The sequence below is a fragment of the Erythrolamprus reginae genome, chromosome 9 (genome assembly GCF_031021105.1).
Source record: "Erythrolamprus reginae isolate rEryReg1 chromosome 9, rEryReg1.hap1, whole genome shotgun sequence".
Classification (NCBI taxonomy): domain Eukaryota; kingdom Metazoa; phylum Chordata; class Lepidosauria; order Squamata; family Dipsadidae; genus Erythrolamprus; species Erythrolamprus reginae.
This window is the reverse complement of record NC_091958.1, coordinates 56,581,261-56,597,502: the sequence shown is the minus strand read 5'-3', so window position 1 is coordinate 56,597,502 and position 16,242 is coordinate 56,581,261. Positions and strand designations below refer to the sequence as shown.

Here is a 16,242-nt window from a genome sequence, read left to right as displayed (position 1 = left end):
GAAGGAAGGAAGGAAGGAAGGGGGTGGGGGGGGGCTGAGACGGGCAGTTCGCACTTCGGCTATAGACACACCAGGATCCCCGACTCCGCTTCGTTTCCAAGGGGGAAAGGCAGGCGCGGCATTTGCGCGCCGCTCTCTCTCCAGTGGGTGACAGCTTGGCCAACGCGAGGTGCGCGATCCGAGCCCCCCCCCCCCCGCCGCTACCACCCCTCACTGCCTCTGGGTGCGCGTGTGTGCGCGCGCGCTCGCTTGTGCCAAGAATAGCAATCAGAAATCAAGGCAGCCTGCGGTGCGTCGGGCTTGGGGGCTTGGAGGGGGCGGGCGGAGGTTGCTTGCAAGCAGCGGCGGGGAGGAGGGGGGAGATCAAAAAGGCTGCGGAGTTGTTTAAACCCCCTCCTCCCCTCCCCCGCCTCGCTCAGCATCCAAGGTGAACGCTAACGAGCGAGGGTGGAAAGGGCGCCGCTGACCGCGGAAAGGCGCGCCGGAGCCCAAAGAGGAGGGTGGCAAAGAGAGAGGGGGGGGGGGGAAGAAAGCTGAGCAATCCCCACCGCCTTTTCGTGGCTGGCTGCGCCCCTCCTTCGCCTTGAAACCCAACCCCGCCAAGAGGAGGGGGACAGGCGGGCGGGCGAGGGGATTCGCTCCCCCGCAGCCTCCGCCGGAGATGGAGGAGGAGGAGGACGGCGGGGAGGCCAAAGAGCGGTCACTGGGGGTCAGCAGGGAAATGGGGAGGGGGCGCCGAGCATAGTGGGGTGGGTGGGTTTGTCCATCGGGGGGGGGCAGGAGAACACGGCGCACCTGGAGCTTCGCATCGCTCGGGCAGCTGCAGGCGGATCAAACAGGCAGTGACTGACTGACGCAGCTCGGAGCTGGTGGGGCGGACGAGGGGGGGCGCGTGGGAGGCGGGGGGGGGGGAGAGGCAGGGTCCTGGCAAATGAGAGTCGGTGGCATCTGATTTCCCCGGCGTGGAGGCTGAGTTCTGGAGTGGCAGGCGGGAGAGAAGGAGGCTGCGAGAGGGGGAGGGAACAAAGGAACCCTCGACGGGATGCGGGAGGGGAGCGAGGGGTCCCTAAGAGGAGGGGAGGGGGAGCAAAAAAAGGGGGGCTCTCTTTCCCCTCCCCCAGCGTCGACCTCTTGACCCAGGGGGGTGATTCTCCCACGCGGGAGGAGAGGGAGGGCAGGGTCTCCACCGAGGTCCCTCGTCAGCCCGGGTTAGGATGGAAGACACTTTGGGAAAGATAAAAGGGGGTTGAAGAGGAAGCAGAGGAGGAGGAAGAGAAGGAGAGAGGGGAAAGCAGGCAGGAGTGGGAGAGAGAGAGAGAGAGAGAGAGAGAGAGAGAGAGTGAGTGAGTGAGTGAGTGAGTGAGTGAGTGAGTGGAGAACAAGAAAGAACAAGAAGAGGGTTAGGATGGAAGGCATTTGGGAAAGGTAAAAGGGGGTTGAAGAGGGAGCAGGGGGGGAGGAAGAGAAGGAGAGGGAGGGAGGCAGAGGAGGAGGGAGGGGAAATTAGGGAGGAGGAGAGAGAGGGAGGGAGAGAGGGAGGGAGTGGAGGGCAAGAAAGAACAAGAAGAGGGGCAGAGCAGTGTTGGGATAAGAACAGAAAGGTGGAATAAGATACGGACTTTTGAACAATGGATAAAAACGTGCAACTATGTACTGTAATATTGGAAGGAACAAGTGGAGGGGGGAAATGCAAAAAAATATTAATTATAAACACAAAAAAGAAAGGTCTCCCCCCCCCTTAGGATGGAAGACACTTTGGGAAAGATAAAAGGGGTGGAAGAGGAAGCAGAGAGGGAGGAAGAGAAGGAGAGAGAAGGGAAAGTAGGCAGGAGGAGGAGGAGGAGGAGAGAGAGGGAGGGAGTGAATGGAGGGCAAGAAAGAACAAGAAGAGGGGATAAGAAGAAAAAGGTGGAATAAGATACGGACTTTTGAACAATGGATAAAAACGTGCAGCTATGTATTGTAATATTAGAAGGTATCAGTGGAGGGGAAAAGGTTCCAGAAAAGAGAGGTTTTTTGTCACCCCAGGGTAGGATGGGGGACACTTTGGGAAAGGTAAAAGGGGGTTGAAGAGGAAGCAGGGGGGGAGGAAGAGAAGGAGAGGGAGGGAGGCAGAGGAGGAGGGAGGGGAAAGTAGGTAGGAGGAGGAGAGAGAGGGGGAGGAAGGGAGGGCAAGAAAGAACAAGAAGAAGGGCAGAGCAGTGTTGGGATAAGAAGAAGAGGGTGGAATTAGATACGGGACTTTTGAACAATGGATAGAAACATGTAACTAGATCTATTGGTTGTGATATTGGAAGGCATATACAGTACATGTTGATTTGTATGGGAGAAAGTGGAGGTGGGGGGTGAAAAAAAGAGAAAGGTCTTTTGTCACCTGAGGTAGTTAACCCCTAGTTTGGGGCCGGAGGAAGGGGCTGAGAGGAGAGCCCACCCTCCTCCTTCAGCAGCCTTCCTGCCCCTCGCTGTGGCCCAGAGCCGCTGGGCAGGCTCCCCAAATCTACCCCGCAGCCCCAAGAGAGTTGCGGAAAAGAGGGTTTCCCCATGGTCTCAACCCCACCAACCCTCAGGCTTTTAACCATTGCCCTCTGCTACTCCTACTCCTACTCCTCTCTCTCCTCTCTCTATATCTCTCCTCTCTATATATCTCTTTTTTCTCTCTCTCACTTTTTCTTTCTTTCTCTCTCTTTTTCTTCCTTTCTCTCTCTCACACACTTTATCTTTCTCTCTCTCCCTTTTTCTCTCTCCCTCTCTCTTTTTCTCTTTGTCTTCCTTTCTCTCTCTTTCCTTCTCTGTCTCTCTTTCTCTCCCTTTCCCTCTCTCTCTTTCCCTCTTTCTCTCTCTCTCTCTCCCTCTCTCTCTCTTTCTCTCTCTCACACACACAAACATGGTGCCTTTTGGAGCAACAAAGACCAGGAGGGGGAAGGACGGGAGGGATGGAGATTTACAATCCCAGCCGGGCCCCCCAAAGCGGACAGCCTCCAGATGTGGTGGAATTACGAGAGGAGGAGGATGCAGAGCACGGAAGGCTACAGCACCAATCAGAAAAGTATCCCTGACGTTGAGATGCCACAGACATTCGGGGGAACCTGGAGTTGCGTCAGACTCCAAACTCTCAGCCTGGGTTGGAAGGCCCCCTCCCTGTTCACAAGATAAAGAGACCTGGGTCAGAGGGTCAGCTGGCATAGACCTGGAGGCTCCAACAGAGGAAGAACGGTTGCAGGAACTGGGCCTGGGCTGGTCTAGAGCAGTGTTTCCCAACCGTTGGCAACTTGAAGATATCTGGACTTCAACTCCCAGAATCCCAGAATTGAAGTCCAAATATCTTCAAGTTGCCAAGGTTGGGAAACACTGGTCTCGAGAAAGGAAGGGCCAGGGGAGACAGGGGAGTGGCTTCCAGTACTTAAGGGGCTGCCCCAAAGAAGAGGAAGGGGTCAACTTATTTCCCAAAGCAGGAGAAGGCAGGACAAGAAGCAATGGGTGGAAACTAATCAAGGGGAGAAGCAACTTAGAACTAAGGAGAAATTTCCTGACTGTCAGAACAGTTAATCGGTGGAACAACCTGCCACCAGAAGTAGTGAATGCCCCAACACTGGAAGCTTTTAAGAAGAGGTTGGATAACCATCTTCCTGAAGTAGTGTAGGATTTCCTGCCTGGGCAGGAGGTTGGACTAGAAGACCTCCAAGGTCCCTCCCAACTCTGTTGTGGTTGCTGTTGTTATAAAAAGGAAGGGGGCAGATTGAAGGAGCCCCCTGCCCTCCTTCACGGCTGACAAGAGGAGGGAAGCGGAGAGAGAGCAGAGGTCCAAGCCAGGCACCGCGACTCCATGGCCAGCAGGCTAATGGGGTGGAACTACACACACACATGCATCCCCAAACAGTGGGATGGTAAGAAGCCCAATTTCCTGGCTGGCAGGCGACTCTCCTTCCCTTCATCCCAAGGGAGCAGCCTGGACTGTCCTTGAAGGCGGGAGGTCTGCTGGGCTTCCAAGGCTTTCTCAACCCCCCATCTCTTTACAGCCTCCTCCTCTTCCTCCTCCTCTTCCCTTCTTCCTCCTCTTCTTCCTCTTCTCCTCCTCCTCTCCTTTTTCTCCTTCTCCTTCTTTTTCTTCTTCCTCTTCTTCTCTTCCTCCTCTTCCCTTTTCTCCTCCTTCTCCTCCTCCTCCTCCTCTTCCTCCTCATCGTCCTTCTCCTTCCTCCTCTTCTCCTGATCTTCCCTTTTCTCCTTCTCTCCTTCTCCTTTTTCTTCTTCCTCTTCTTCTCTTCCTCCTCCTCCTCCTCCTCCTCCTCCTCTTCACTTCTTCTTCCTCTTCTTCTTCTCCTTCTACTCCTCTTCGTCATCCTTCCCCCTCCTCCTCTCCCCTTTTCTCCTTCTCTTTCTCCTTCTCCCCTTCTCCTTTTTCTTTTTCTGCTTCCTCTCCTTCTCTTCCTCCTCCTCCTCTTCCCTTTTCTGCTCCTCCTTCTTCTCTTTCTTCTCCTTCCTCCTTCCTGACATAATTGGGGGGGTGAAGCCGCAGAGCCCTTGCTCGGGGTCAGCTTCTTCGGTTTCCATGGCAAGAGTGAATGGCCAGCCCCCCTCCCCGTGGGTTTATTAGAATTCCTTTTATTGCGATGGTGGAGGGGGGGGCGCAGCAGAGCAGACGGCTTTCATGTGGCCCATAGGAGAGGCAGAGGAAGGTCAAGGCGGGGGGGGGGGGTCTCCTCTCAAGGAGAAGATAAGAGGGGGGGTAAAGGGGGCTGTTTGGAGATTCAATTTCCATGCAGGCTGCTGCGGCGGCGGCTGCAGCTCCGAGAAAAAAGCCTTCTTGATTCTAAACAGATGTTGCAACCGAGACCCACCAAGGTTTTGCAAAGCGCCCTGCGTTCCTCTCCCCTTTCTAGCAAAAGAAAACAGGGTGAGGGGCTTCTGCAAAGGAGGACCTTTCCCAAAACTGGGATTCCCAAAAGAGAGGAGATCCTGGTCAGATCTTACAACCCACCTCCTTCCCCCAGAGGTGCAGAAATCTTGGGAAAGGCAGCTGCAAAAAATTTAACAAAATAAAAACAAAACAGCTGGCAACCTTTGGGGAGCTGAAGACTCTGTGTGTTTTTTGGGGGGGAAGCCAGGACCAGGGGGTGTGGCCAACCAGAGAGGGGGCAGTGCCAAAGGGAGTAGGCGGGGCAGGGATGAAAAATCTGAATCTCCCTAACAGTGAGAATTAAAAGTAGAAGTGAATCAGATAGAAAATCTGGATGACAAAATTATTTGGGGTTTTTTAGGAGAGGAAGAGGAATTTGGCATTTTGCAGCGGTACCTCGACTTACGGACTTCATTCGTTCCAAGACCAGGCTCTTAAGTAGAAACGTTTGCAAGAAGAAGCCATTTTTCCCATAGGAATCAATGTAAAAGCAAATAATGCGTTCGATTGGGGAAACCACAGGGAGGGTGGAGACCCTGTTTCCTCCCAGGAGATTCCTAGAGAGGCCCCACGGAGGCTTCTCCCCATCTTTTCCGGCCACGTTTCCTCCAAGGAGATTCCTAGAGAGGCCCCATGGAGGCTTCTCCCTGCCTTTTCCGGCCCTGTTTCCTCCCAGGAGATTCCTAGAGAGGCCCCACGGAGGCTTCTTCCCACCTTTTTCTGGCCCTGTTTCCTCTCAGGAGAGTCCTAGAGAGGCCCCACAGGGGCTTCTCCCTGCCTTTTATTATTTATTTATTTATTGGATTTATATGCCGCCCCTCTCCGAAGACTCGGGGCGGCTAACAGCAAGCATAAAACAGCGTACAATAATAATCCAATATTAAAAAACGATTTTCCAGTTATGGTTTCGGTGGCTCGGGTTTGTAAGTGGAAAATGGTTCTTGGGAAGAGGCAAAATAATCTTGAACACCCAGTTCTTATCTAGAAATGTTCGTAAGTAGAGGCATTTGTAGGTAGAGGTACCACTGTATACCTAAAATAAAAAGGCTTATTTGGAGTTTGAAGCAATAAATTAGAAAATTAATGAATTGGCACAGTTTTCAAAATGAATTTTGCAGCAATGGCCTGCTAATTTAAGCAATGTTTTAATATAACAGGTCAGGATACCTGGGAAAGGTATTAAAAGGGTTCAGAGGAAGTAGAAAGAAAGGCAGAGAAGGAGAGAGAGGTGGAGAGAGAGAGAGAGAGATAAGGGAAGAAAGAGGGAGAGAGGTTTAGGAGGAGTGAAGGGAAAAGAGGTAAGAGGAAGGAAGAAACAAGGAAGTTGTCTAACAAAATTCTTTTTAAAAATATTATTAAATGGGGTCTATGGATAAAGGGTAAAGTGTATAATTATGAACTTTGTATGATGTTTGCAATATTATTTTTTTTAAAAAAAGAACAGAATACTGTAGAATAGAAACATAGAAACATAGAAGACTGAGGGCAGAAAAAGACCTCATGGTCCATCTAGTCTGCCCTTATACTCTTTTCTGTATTTTATCTTAGGATGGATATATGTTTATCCCACGCATGTTTCAATTCAGTTACTGTGGATTTACCAACCACGTCTGCTGGAAGTTTGTTCCAAGGATCTACTACTCTTTCAGTAAAATAATATTTTCTCATGTTGCCTTTGATCTTTCCCCCAACCAACTTCAGATTGTGTCCCCTTGTTCTTGTGTTCACTTTCCTATTAAAAACACTTCCCTCCTGAACCTTATTTAATCCATTTTAATGCTTCGATCATGTCCCCCCTTTCCCTTCTGTCCTCCAGACTAGACAGATTGAGTTCATGAAGTCTTTCCTGATACGTTTTATGCTTAAGACCTTCCACCATTCTTGTAGCCCGTGTTTGGACCCGTTCAATTTGATCCATATCTTTTTGTAGGTGAGGTCTCCAGAACTGGACACAGTATTATTCCAAATGTGATCTCACCGGCGCTCTATATAAGGGGATCACAATCTCCCTCTTCCTGCTTGTTACACCTCTAGCTATGCAGCCAAGCATCCTGCTTGCTTTCCCGACCGTTCACCCATTTTGAGACTGTCAGAATAGAATTCTTTATTGGCCAAGTGTGATTTGACACACAAGGAATTTGTCTTTGGTGCAGACGCTCTCAGTGTACATAAAAGAACATATAGATTTGTCAAGAGACATTGGAAGGCATACACACTTCTTCCTTTAGATGAGCAGTGTTGTTTCTCCTCTACAATGAATACCACTCACTAGGGCAGTGATTTTCAACCTTTTTTGAGCCGCTGCACATTTTTTACATTTACGAAACCCTGGGCACATTGAGCGGGGGGAGGGTGGGGGCTAAAAAAAGTTTGGACAAAAAAATCCTCTCATTCTCTTCCTCCCTTTTGCTCTATTTCTCTCTCCCTCCCTCTTTCTCTCCATTCCTACTTTCTCTCTCCATCCCTCTTTCTTTCTCTTCCTTCCTTCCTCTCTTTTTTGCTCTCTTTCTCTCTCCCTCCCTCCCTCTATGTCTTTCTCTCTCTCCTTCCCTCCCTCTCTTTCTCTCTCTCTATTGCTTTCTTTCTCTTTCTCTCTCTCTTGCTTTCTTTCTCTTGTTCTCTTTCTCTCTCTCTCTCTTTCTCTCTCTCTCTTGCTTTCTTTCTCTCTCTGAGCTTCGCAGCACATCTGACCATGTCTCACGGCACACCAGTGTGCCGCGGCACACTGGTTGAAAAACACTGCACTAGGGAAGGCATTTCAAGATAAACTGGGAAGATGACACAACTCTCTCACACACATATACACACACAATCCTCGGCCAAACCACCCACTGGACCCTCACGAGCATTCAGAAGACCCCTGGAAGGAATTCAAGAACGATTTTGGTGGACAGGAAACCGTGGGAAGATAGTTTGTGGCCTGTGGCGAGCGTCCGGCCTGGGAACCTTTTGTCCTCTCCCCCCTTCAACTTAGGAAACGTCTCCCATCTCCAAGTGACAAACCACTTAGAAACATCGTGGTGGAGTTTCCCCAGGGAAGCTGCTGCCCCCTTTCCTGCTGCAAACCGGAAGCCTCCCCAACACCGGTTTCCAGTGAAAAAAACCCCTCAATGCAAATTGTGCATCATGAGAGCCCATTACACGGAAAAACATAAAAACATAGAAGATTGACGGCAGAAAAAGATCTCCTGGTCCATCTAGTCTGCCCTTATACTATTTCCTGTATTTTATCTTAGGATGGATCTATGGAGATTCCTACAGAGGCCCCACGGAGGCTTCTCCCCACATTTTCCTGCTCTGTTTCCACCCTAGCAGATTCCCAGACAGGCCCCACGGAGGCTTCTCCCTGCCTTTTCCGGCCCTGCTTCCTCCCAGGAGATTCCTAGAGAGGCCACACGGAGGCTTCTCCCCACATTTTCCTGCTCTGTTTCCACCCTAGTAGATTCCTAGAGAGGCCCCACGGAGCCTTCTCCATGCCTTTTCCTGCCCTGTTTCCACCCTAGTAGATTCCTAGAGAGGCCCCACAGAGGCTTCTCCCCACATTTTCCTGCTCTGTTTCCACCCTAGTAGATTCCTAGGGAGGCCCCACGGAGGCTTCTCCACGCCTTTTCCTGCCCTGTTTCCACCCTAGTAGATTCCTAGAGAGGCCCCACGGAGGCTTCTCCACGCCTTTTCCTGACCTGTTTCCACCCTAGTAGATTCCTAGAGAGGCCCCACGGAGGCTTCTCCACGCCTTTTCCAGCCCTGTTTCCTCCCAGGAGATTCCTAAAGAGGCCCCATGGAGGCTTCTCCCCACAATTTCCTGCTCTGTTTCCACCCTAGTAGATTCCCAGAGAGGCCCCACAGAGGCTTCTCCATGCCTTTTCCTGCCCTGTTTCCACCCTAGTAGATTCCTAGAGAGGCCCCAAGGAGGCTTCTCCACACCTTTTCCGGTTACAGTTTCGGAGGCTCAGGTTTGTAAGTGGGAAATGGTTCTTGAGAAGAGGCAAAAAAATCTTGAACACCCGGTTCTTATCTAGAAAGGTTCCTAAGTAGAGGCGTTCTTAGGTAGAAGTACCACTGTATTTTCGAACCATCACTAAATGGATAGTCCTAAGTTGAAGTCTGACTATACAGGCCATGAACCAGAGTCAATCCATCTGTCGAAAACACAACCATTATGCTAGCTTTTCTTGGCCCGGGTAAAGGTTTTTGTCCATCATTTGTGGGTCTCTCCATGTGCCTCTCTTTCTCCTGCCCACCCAATGAAAGCCTTTGTTTTATTTTAGCTCCTCTCTGTCGGCTACCCAACCAAGGAGGTCTATTTTAGCGCCGGGTAAATGGCTCCCCGTCTTCCTTCAGCCCTGCTTCTGCACTCAACCGGGGGTTTTTTTGGGGGGGGGGAGCAGGCTTATATTTAAATAAATTAACTTATGCAAACGAAATGGCGCTCCTTCTGACAACTCCGGGGGGGAGGGGTCCTGGAAAACCCACCCCCCTGTGCCCTTAGGTGCTTCCACCGGCTCATGCGCGAAATTGCTCCTCGCTGTCCAACGAATCCGTCCCACCCGCCCCCCCATCACCAAAAAAAAGAAGAAGAGGAAGGATAATTGCATTGTGGTCACGTTTGGCAGCCGTCCAGGGGGGAGGGGGGCTTCAGAGTCATCCGCTAATTCTCGCCAGCCTCCAGGGAGGAAGGAAGGAAGGAAAGTGGCCGCCAGGGCCAGAGAGCGATGGCTCCTCCTGGGCAGGGGGAGGGAATTCCTGCCCCCCACCTGAAGGCCGGGGAAATAGGGGCAGGGGAGGCATCGGGAGCGACATCAGGGCTCACATCAGACAGACGGATCAGGATCGGAGTCCCCCAACCAGCCTCTACCCTCTTTCCCTGAAAATAAGACAGCGTCTTATATTAATTTTTGCTCCCAAAGATGTGCTACGTCTTATTTTCAGGGGATGTCTTATATTTTTTCAGTGAATTGTATCCTGTATCCTGCTGCAGCAAAAACACATCCAAACACGCAGCCGCATTATTATTATTATTATTATTATTATTATTATTATTATTAATTAGATTTGTATGCCGCCCCTCTCCGAAGACTCATGCGTGTTGGATGCGTTTTAAATCTGATAGATGCAGCATTTTGGGATGCAATTTATGTACAGCAGTGTTATACATGTTCCGTTTGGGAACGCAGCGAAACAAAACGTCTCCTACGTCTTACTTTTGGGGGATGCCTTATATTAGGCAATTCTATGAAACCCCTCCTGTGTCTTATTTTCGGGGGTGACTTATTTTGGGGGAAACAGGGTAGATCAAGTGGCCAACTTCCTAGGTGACCGAAAGGGAGAAAAATTAAAGACGTAACTGAGAAGGGTCCACAAGGACACACACAGTTGGTTCTAATAAATAATAATAATAACAACAACAACAGAGTTGGAAGGGACCTTGGAGGTCTTCTAGTCCAACCCCCTCCTTGGGCAGAAACCCTACACTACTTCAGACAGATGGTGATCCAACATCTGCTTAAAAACTTTCCACTGTCGGAGCATTCACAACTTCTAGTGGCAGGTTGTTCCATGATAAAATCCAACCCTTTATTCGAACACAGGCATATATAACCGCCTGCTACTGCACGAATCCCAGCGGCCGATAAGGTCCCACAGAGTTGGCCTTCTCCGGGTCCTGTCGACTAAACAATGTCGTCTGGCGGGCCCCAGGGGAAGAGCCTTCTCTGTGGCGGCCCCGTCCCTCTGGAATCAACTCCCCCCCGGAGATTAGAACTGCTCCCACCCTCCTTGTCTTACTACTTAAGACCCACCTATACCGCCAGGCATGGGGGATTTGAGATACCTTTCCCCCAGGCTTATTATAATTTATGTTTGGTATGTATGTGCAGTTTGGTTTTTAATTATGATAGGGTTTTTAGGGTTTTTTTAATATTAGATTTGTGCCAGTATAATATTGTTTTTATCGTTGTTGTGAGCCGCCCCGAGTCTTCAGAGAGGGGCGGCATACAAATCTAATAAATAATAATAGTAATAATAATTATTATTACTATTACTATTACTATTACTATTACTATTATTATTATTATTATTATTATTATTATTATTATTATTATTATTATTATTATTATAAAACACGGGGTTTTAAAACGGCACATAAGAAGTTATTTTTCTCTTTAGAGCTAGCTGTAATCTATGTCTGGAAGAGGGCCAAAACCTCGGTCTGATCTGCATTCCTTAGATAAAGTCCATTCGTTACTTAACCATGCTTTTGCAGAACAGCATCCAACAAAGAATGTCTTGTGTTGAAGCAGAAATCATGGTTTTTAGGCCTTGTTCAATCACAGCTCCCAGCTTCACATCTCTTCCATTGAACAACGTTGATTCTCCACACCCCATTTCCCACAATCCTTTTCCTTTATACTGCCTGGAAGTGACATCACACTTCGAAGAGACTAAAGCTGTTAGCTAATATCTTTCATACTATGTAACTCTCCTCGCCTTCTGAGCAATCTCCTATAGGAAGGGTCTTTCCACTCTGATGTCTTCCTCACCCTCTGACTGGGACCACTCGCACATTGTCATAACAGCTCCCTCTAGTGGTTCCTCGGGTTCACTCAGGTCACCTTCTCCCTCACTCTCGCTCTCTGCATCAGCTGGCAACCTCCTTGGCCCTGAGTGTCCAGAGGGGCCTGGCTCATCCTCCTCAGAATCTGAGGTGGACAAGGAACACTCCCAACATAACCGGTGTATTCCCCTGGGGAATCTCCTCCAAGGAAGGTCCAATTGGACTTATCTCAGGCTGGCAGGCGATGACTGAGAGCGGGACCAGAGCTGGGTTCGTAGCTTATGCACATTTTTTATTTTTCAAAGAACGATCCTTGCTCCAGCAATCGCCCCGATGATTATTTTAACCGGGGCCTGATCTGGAGTCCGCCAGCAGAGGAAATGGCAGGAAATCAATACCTTCCCCAATTGCAATGTTGAAAGCCGAGCGAAGAAGGACGTTTAGCCACGCCGGGCGATTGGGAAGAGAGAGAGAGAGGAGAGGCCAATGTGGTCGGTGGCCGCCGCGGAGGAACCCTGACCCAAGAGGGCAGAGAAAAACACCACAGCCACCAAGGCGCCCACTTCCCCCCCCTTTCCAAAATAAAATGAAATAACCATGCAAGATAAACGTGGGCATGAGGGCCTCCGCATGTACAGACACGCATCGGAGGGAAAGCGACACTCCACTGCTGTCACCCTTCGTCTTCCTGGACCCCTCCAGACTTCAGAAAACGGTGGCAGATTTGGCATCCATTTCCCACCCCCACCCCTCTCCTTCATCTCCCACCGAAAAGAGGGCTGCTTGTCTCCCCCCACAACTCTCCCCCTCCCCTTATGGAGGTGCAAAGGAGCCACCTTTTATTCCGAGCACGGCGCCGCCGCTTGGAGCAATTAGCAAGGAGCTGGAAAACCAGGCGCGCGGCAGATAGGATTGGATCCATCAAAAGGAGAAGGGAGGCACATCGGGGAGTTGGGAGAGAGGGAGGGGGTGGTGGGTGGATGGGACGGCAATCACAGCCATAAATGACTCTGCCAGCAAATGCCTGCCAGCACAAGCCACCTTCTGTCTCGCGCCGGCGACTGAAGGTAAATGTCCCCCTCGACATCCAATTCTAAGTTCAGCTCCTTCGCCCACCTCATCAAGTCTCCAGAAATGGGGCTCGGGGGCTCTGGTGACCCCTCGTGGGACCGGCCTTGCCCCACCACCTCCTCTGCATCAGCAGGGATCTTGCAAAGAGAGGCGTTTTCATGTACACACAAGACCAGGGTTTGTCCATACCTTTTGTGCTGCAAAAGTGATGTGGAACCTATGGTATGGGTACCACAGGTGGCACGCAGAGCCATATCTGCTGCCACATGAGCCGTTGCCCTAGCTCAGCTCCAACGTGCATGTGTGTGCTGGCCAGCTGATTTTTGGCTGGCACAGAGGCTCCGGGAGGGCGTTTTTGGCTTCCAGGGAGCCTCCAGGGAAATGAGGAGGGCGTTTTTACCCTCCCTTGGCTCCAAGGAAGCCTTTGAGTTGCTATGGTATAAAGACTCCTGTCTTGGGCAGGGGGTTGAACTAGAAGACATTCAAAATCCCTTCCATCCCTAGGAGTCTATGATACATTTCTCCCACATGTGTCCTGTTCCAAAATCTGTTTCAACATCTGGGCTCTGCCAAGGCCCTTCCTCCCACTTTTTGCTTTCCAACATCCTCCAGTTTTCTGGAATCTCCTCTCCTCTTACATCCAGCCCTGCAGCTAACAAATGCAAAGCCTTCAAGCTCAACAAAACATAGAAGCAGAGAAGATTGACCGCAGAAAAAGACCTCCTGCCTGGTCCACCTAGTCGGCCCTTATACTATTTCCTGTGTTTTATCTTAGGATGGATCTATGTTTATCCCAGGCAGGTTTAAATTCAGTTACTGTGGATTTATCTACCACGTCTGCTGGAAGTTTCTTCCAAGCATCTACTCCTCTTTCAGTAAAATAATATTTTCTCAGGTTGCTTCTGATCTTTCCCCCAACTAACCTCAGATTGGGGCCCCTTGTTCTTGGGTTTACTTCTCTATTGAAAACACTTCCCTCCTGAACCTTATTGAACCCTTTCACATAATTAAATGTCTCGATCATGTCCCCCCTTTTCCTTCTGTCCTCCAGACTCTACAGATTGAGGTCATGAAGTCTTTCCTGATACGTTTGATGCTTAAGACCTTCCACCATTCTTGTAGCCCGTCTTTGGACCCCTTCAATTTGATCCATCTCTTTTTGTAGGTGAGGTCTCCAGAACTGGACACAGGATTATTCCAAATGGGGTCTCACCAGCACTCTATTACAGCGGGATCCCAATCTCCCTCCTCCTGCTTGTTATACCTCTAGCTATGCAGCCAAGCATTCTACTTGCTTTTCCTACCACCCGACCACACTGCTCACCCATTTGGAGACTGTCAGAAATCACGACCCCTAAATCCTTCTCTTCTGAAGTTTTTGCTAACCCAGAACTGCCAATGCAATACTCAGATTGAGGATTCCTTTTCCCCAAGTGCATTATTTCACATTTGGAACCATCAAACTGCCGTTTCCATTGCTTTGACCAGCAGGAAGGGAAGGGCCTTTGCGAGTCTACGGAGAGGGGCGGCATACAAATCTAATAAATAAATGAATGAATGAATGAATGAATGAATGAATGAATGAATGAATAAATGTCTCCCTTCCTCCCGATTGTGTGAGCCGCCCTAGGCTCCTTTATGGTGTCATCTGGCTGGGGAATTCTGGGAGTTGAAGTCCAAATATCTTCAAGTTGCCAAGGTTGGGAAACACTGCTGTAGAGGAAGGCCAAGGCAGCCCCACACACACACCCGGAACCCGCTTTCCAGAAGCCTCTGCCCGTCTCCACTCACATCCCTTTTCGGTAAAAGAACCGCAAACATTTCTCTGGCGCATGATTAGAGGCTGATTGCTAATGGTTGCTTCTCCACCCAGTGAGGAATGATTTTTGGCAAGGAAACCTGGAATAATAGCTCACACGGAACGTCTCAGCAGCTGCGGAAAACACACAAAAGGCCGAGGAGGGAAGGAGTTGGGGAAGGAAAGGGTCCCACATCCTTTCAAGACCAGCACGATGCATTTACAGTGGGACCTCTACTTAAGAACTTTTCTAGACAAGAACCGGGTGTTCAAGATTTTTTTTGCCTCTTCTTAAGATCCATTTTCTACTTAAGAAGCCGAGCCCGGGAAAATTTCCCAGGAAATTTGAGAGCGGCACGAAGGCCCGGCCAGTTTCCTGCCATTCCCCCTTTAATCCCGGCCATCTGGGCTGCCAGAGGAGCCTTTCGGTGGCGCTTAAGGAGGCTTTGGCAGTCCAGAGCGAACAAAGCATTTTCCTTTCTCTGGGTGCTTGGACAGGGAATAAACCTCTGCCAGCGCCCAGAGAAAAGAAACGCTCCCTTCGCTCTGGGCAGCCGAGGAGTCACCACAGCGAAGGAAAGGTGTTGGCTACAAAGCAAGCGAGAGGAGAGGGGAGCCCTTCAGCATGGGGAGGAAGAGGAAGCAGGTAGAAGCAGCAGCAGCCAGTGTATGGGAGGCAGTGTATGGGAGGCAGTGTATGGGAGGCAGTGTATGGGAGGCAGTGTATGGGAGGCAACCTCGCACCAGGTGTATCGGAGGCGCATGCTCCTCCTCACTGCCTCAGAGTCCCTCTTTTTTTTTAAAGCCTTAAAGTTTTTGATTTTTTTTATTCCTTTCACCTCACCTTCTTCCTCCAGCAGCGACTGTCCTCCTCCTCTTCTTCTTCCTCCTCCTCCCACCCAAATTCCGAGCTTTTATTTCTTTCCTAATGGGTTTGCACGCATTATTTGCTTTTACATTGATTCCTATGGGAAAAACTGCTTCTACTTAAGAACATTTCTACTTAAGAACCTGGTCACGGAACGAATTAAGCTCTTAAGTAGAGGCACCACTGTATTTCCCTCCAGATTTGCCCCGCTGGAAAGAAACTGCCACCACTCTTCCTCACAACAGCCTTGTGGAGTTGTGCAGTCGTTCACGTGGTAAAACATCCAGAACGCAAGGATGAAAGAAGGGTTCGGCGGGGGGGTCAAGCTGAATTCCTGCACTAACTGGGCTCCAGCAGTGGCCGGCAACCCGGTTAAAGCAGTGTTTCTCAATTATTTTCTGTAATAGTATTGGGTTTTATTGTGTATTTTCATGATTGTTGTTAGCCGCCTCGGGTTTTCGGAGAGGGGCGGCATATAAATCCAATAAAACTTGAAACTTGAAACTTGAATCCCCCCATTTGTCCCAAATTTTATAGAAATCTGTTTCTTCTTAACCAGTGGAACAGAAGTTGCCTCCAGAAGTTCTGGAGGCCCCAACACTGGAAGTTTTTAAGCAGATGTTAGATCACCATCTGTCTGAAGTCATGTGGGGCTTCCTGCCTAAGCAGGGGGTTGGACTAGAAGACCTCCAAGGTCCCTTCTAACTCTGTTGTTGTTATTATTATTATCATTAGAAGAAGACCTCTACGGCTGATGTTATCTGTGATTTTGCCAAGCCAATGGCAGTGTGGGGGGCTGCACCACTGATCAGCGCCGCAAAGGACGTCCTCCTCGATCCATAACTCACATTAGAGAACCATCTTTCAGCTGTGGCAAGGGGGGCGTTTGCCCAGGTTCGCCTGGTGCACCAGTTGCGGCCCTATCTGGATCGGGAGTCACTGCTCATAGTCACTCATGCCCTCATGACCTCGAGGCTCGACTACTGCAATGCTCTCTACATGGGGCTACCTTTGAAAAGTGTTCGGAAACTTCAGATCGTGCAGAATGCAGCTGCGAG

At 49.9% G+C, this 16,242-nt stretch overlaps 1 protein-coding gene across 1 annotated transcript in view; it reads right to left on the bottom strand.

Annotated features, from left to right (window-relative positions):
• The window catches only part of RAI1 (retinoic acid induced 1), a 131,161-nt gene that overhangs the window by 93,899 nt on the left and 21,020 nt on the right, over nt 1–16,242 (bottom strand). The gene's annotated exons all lie outside the window — the stretch shown is intronic.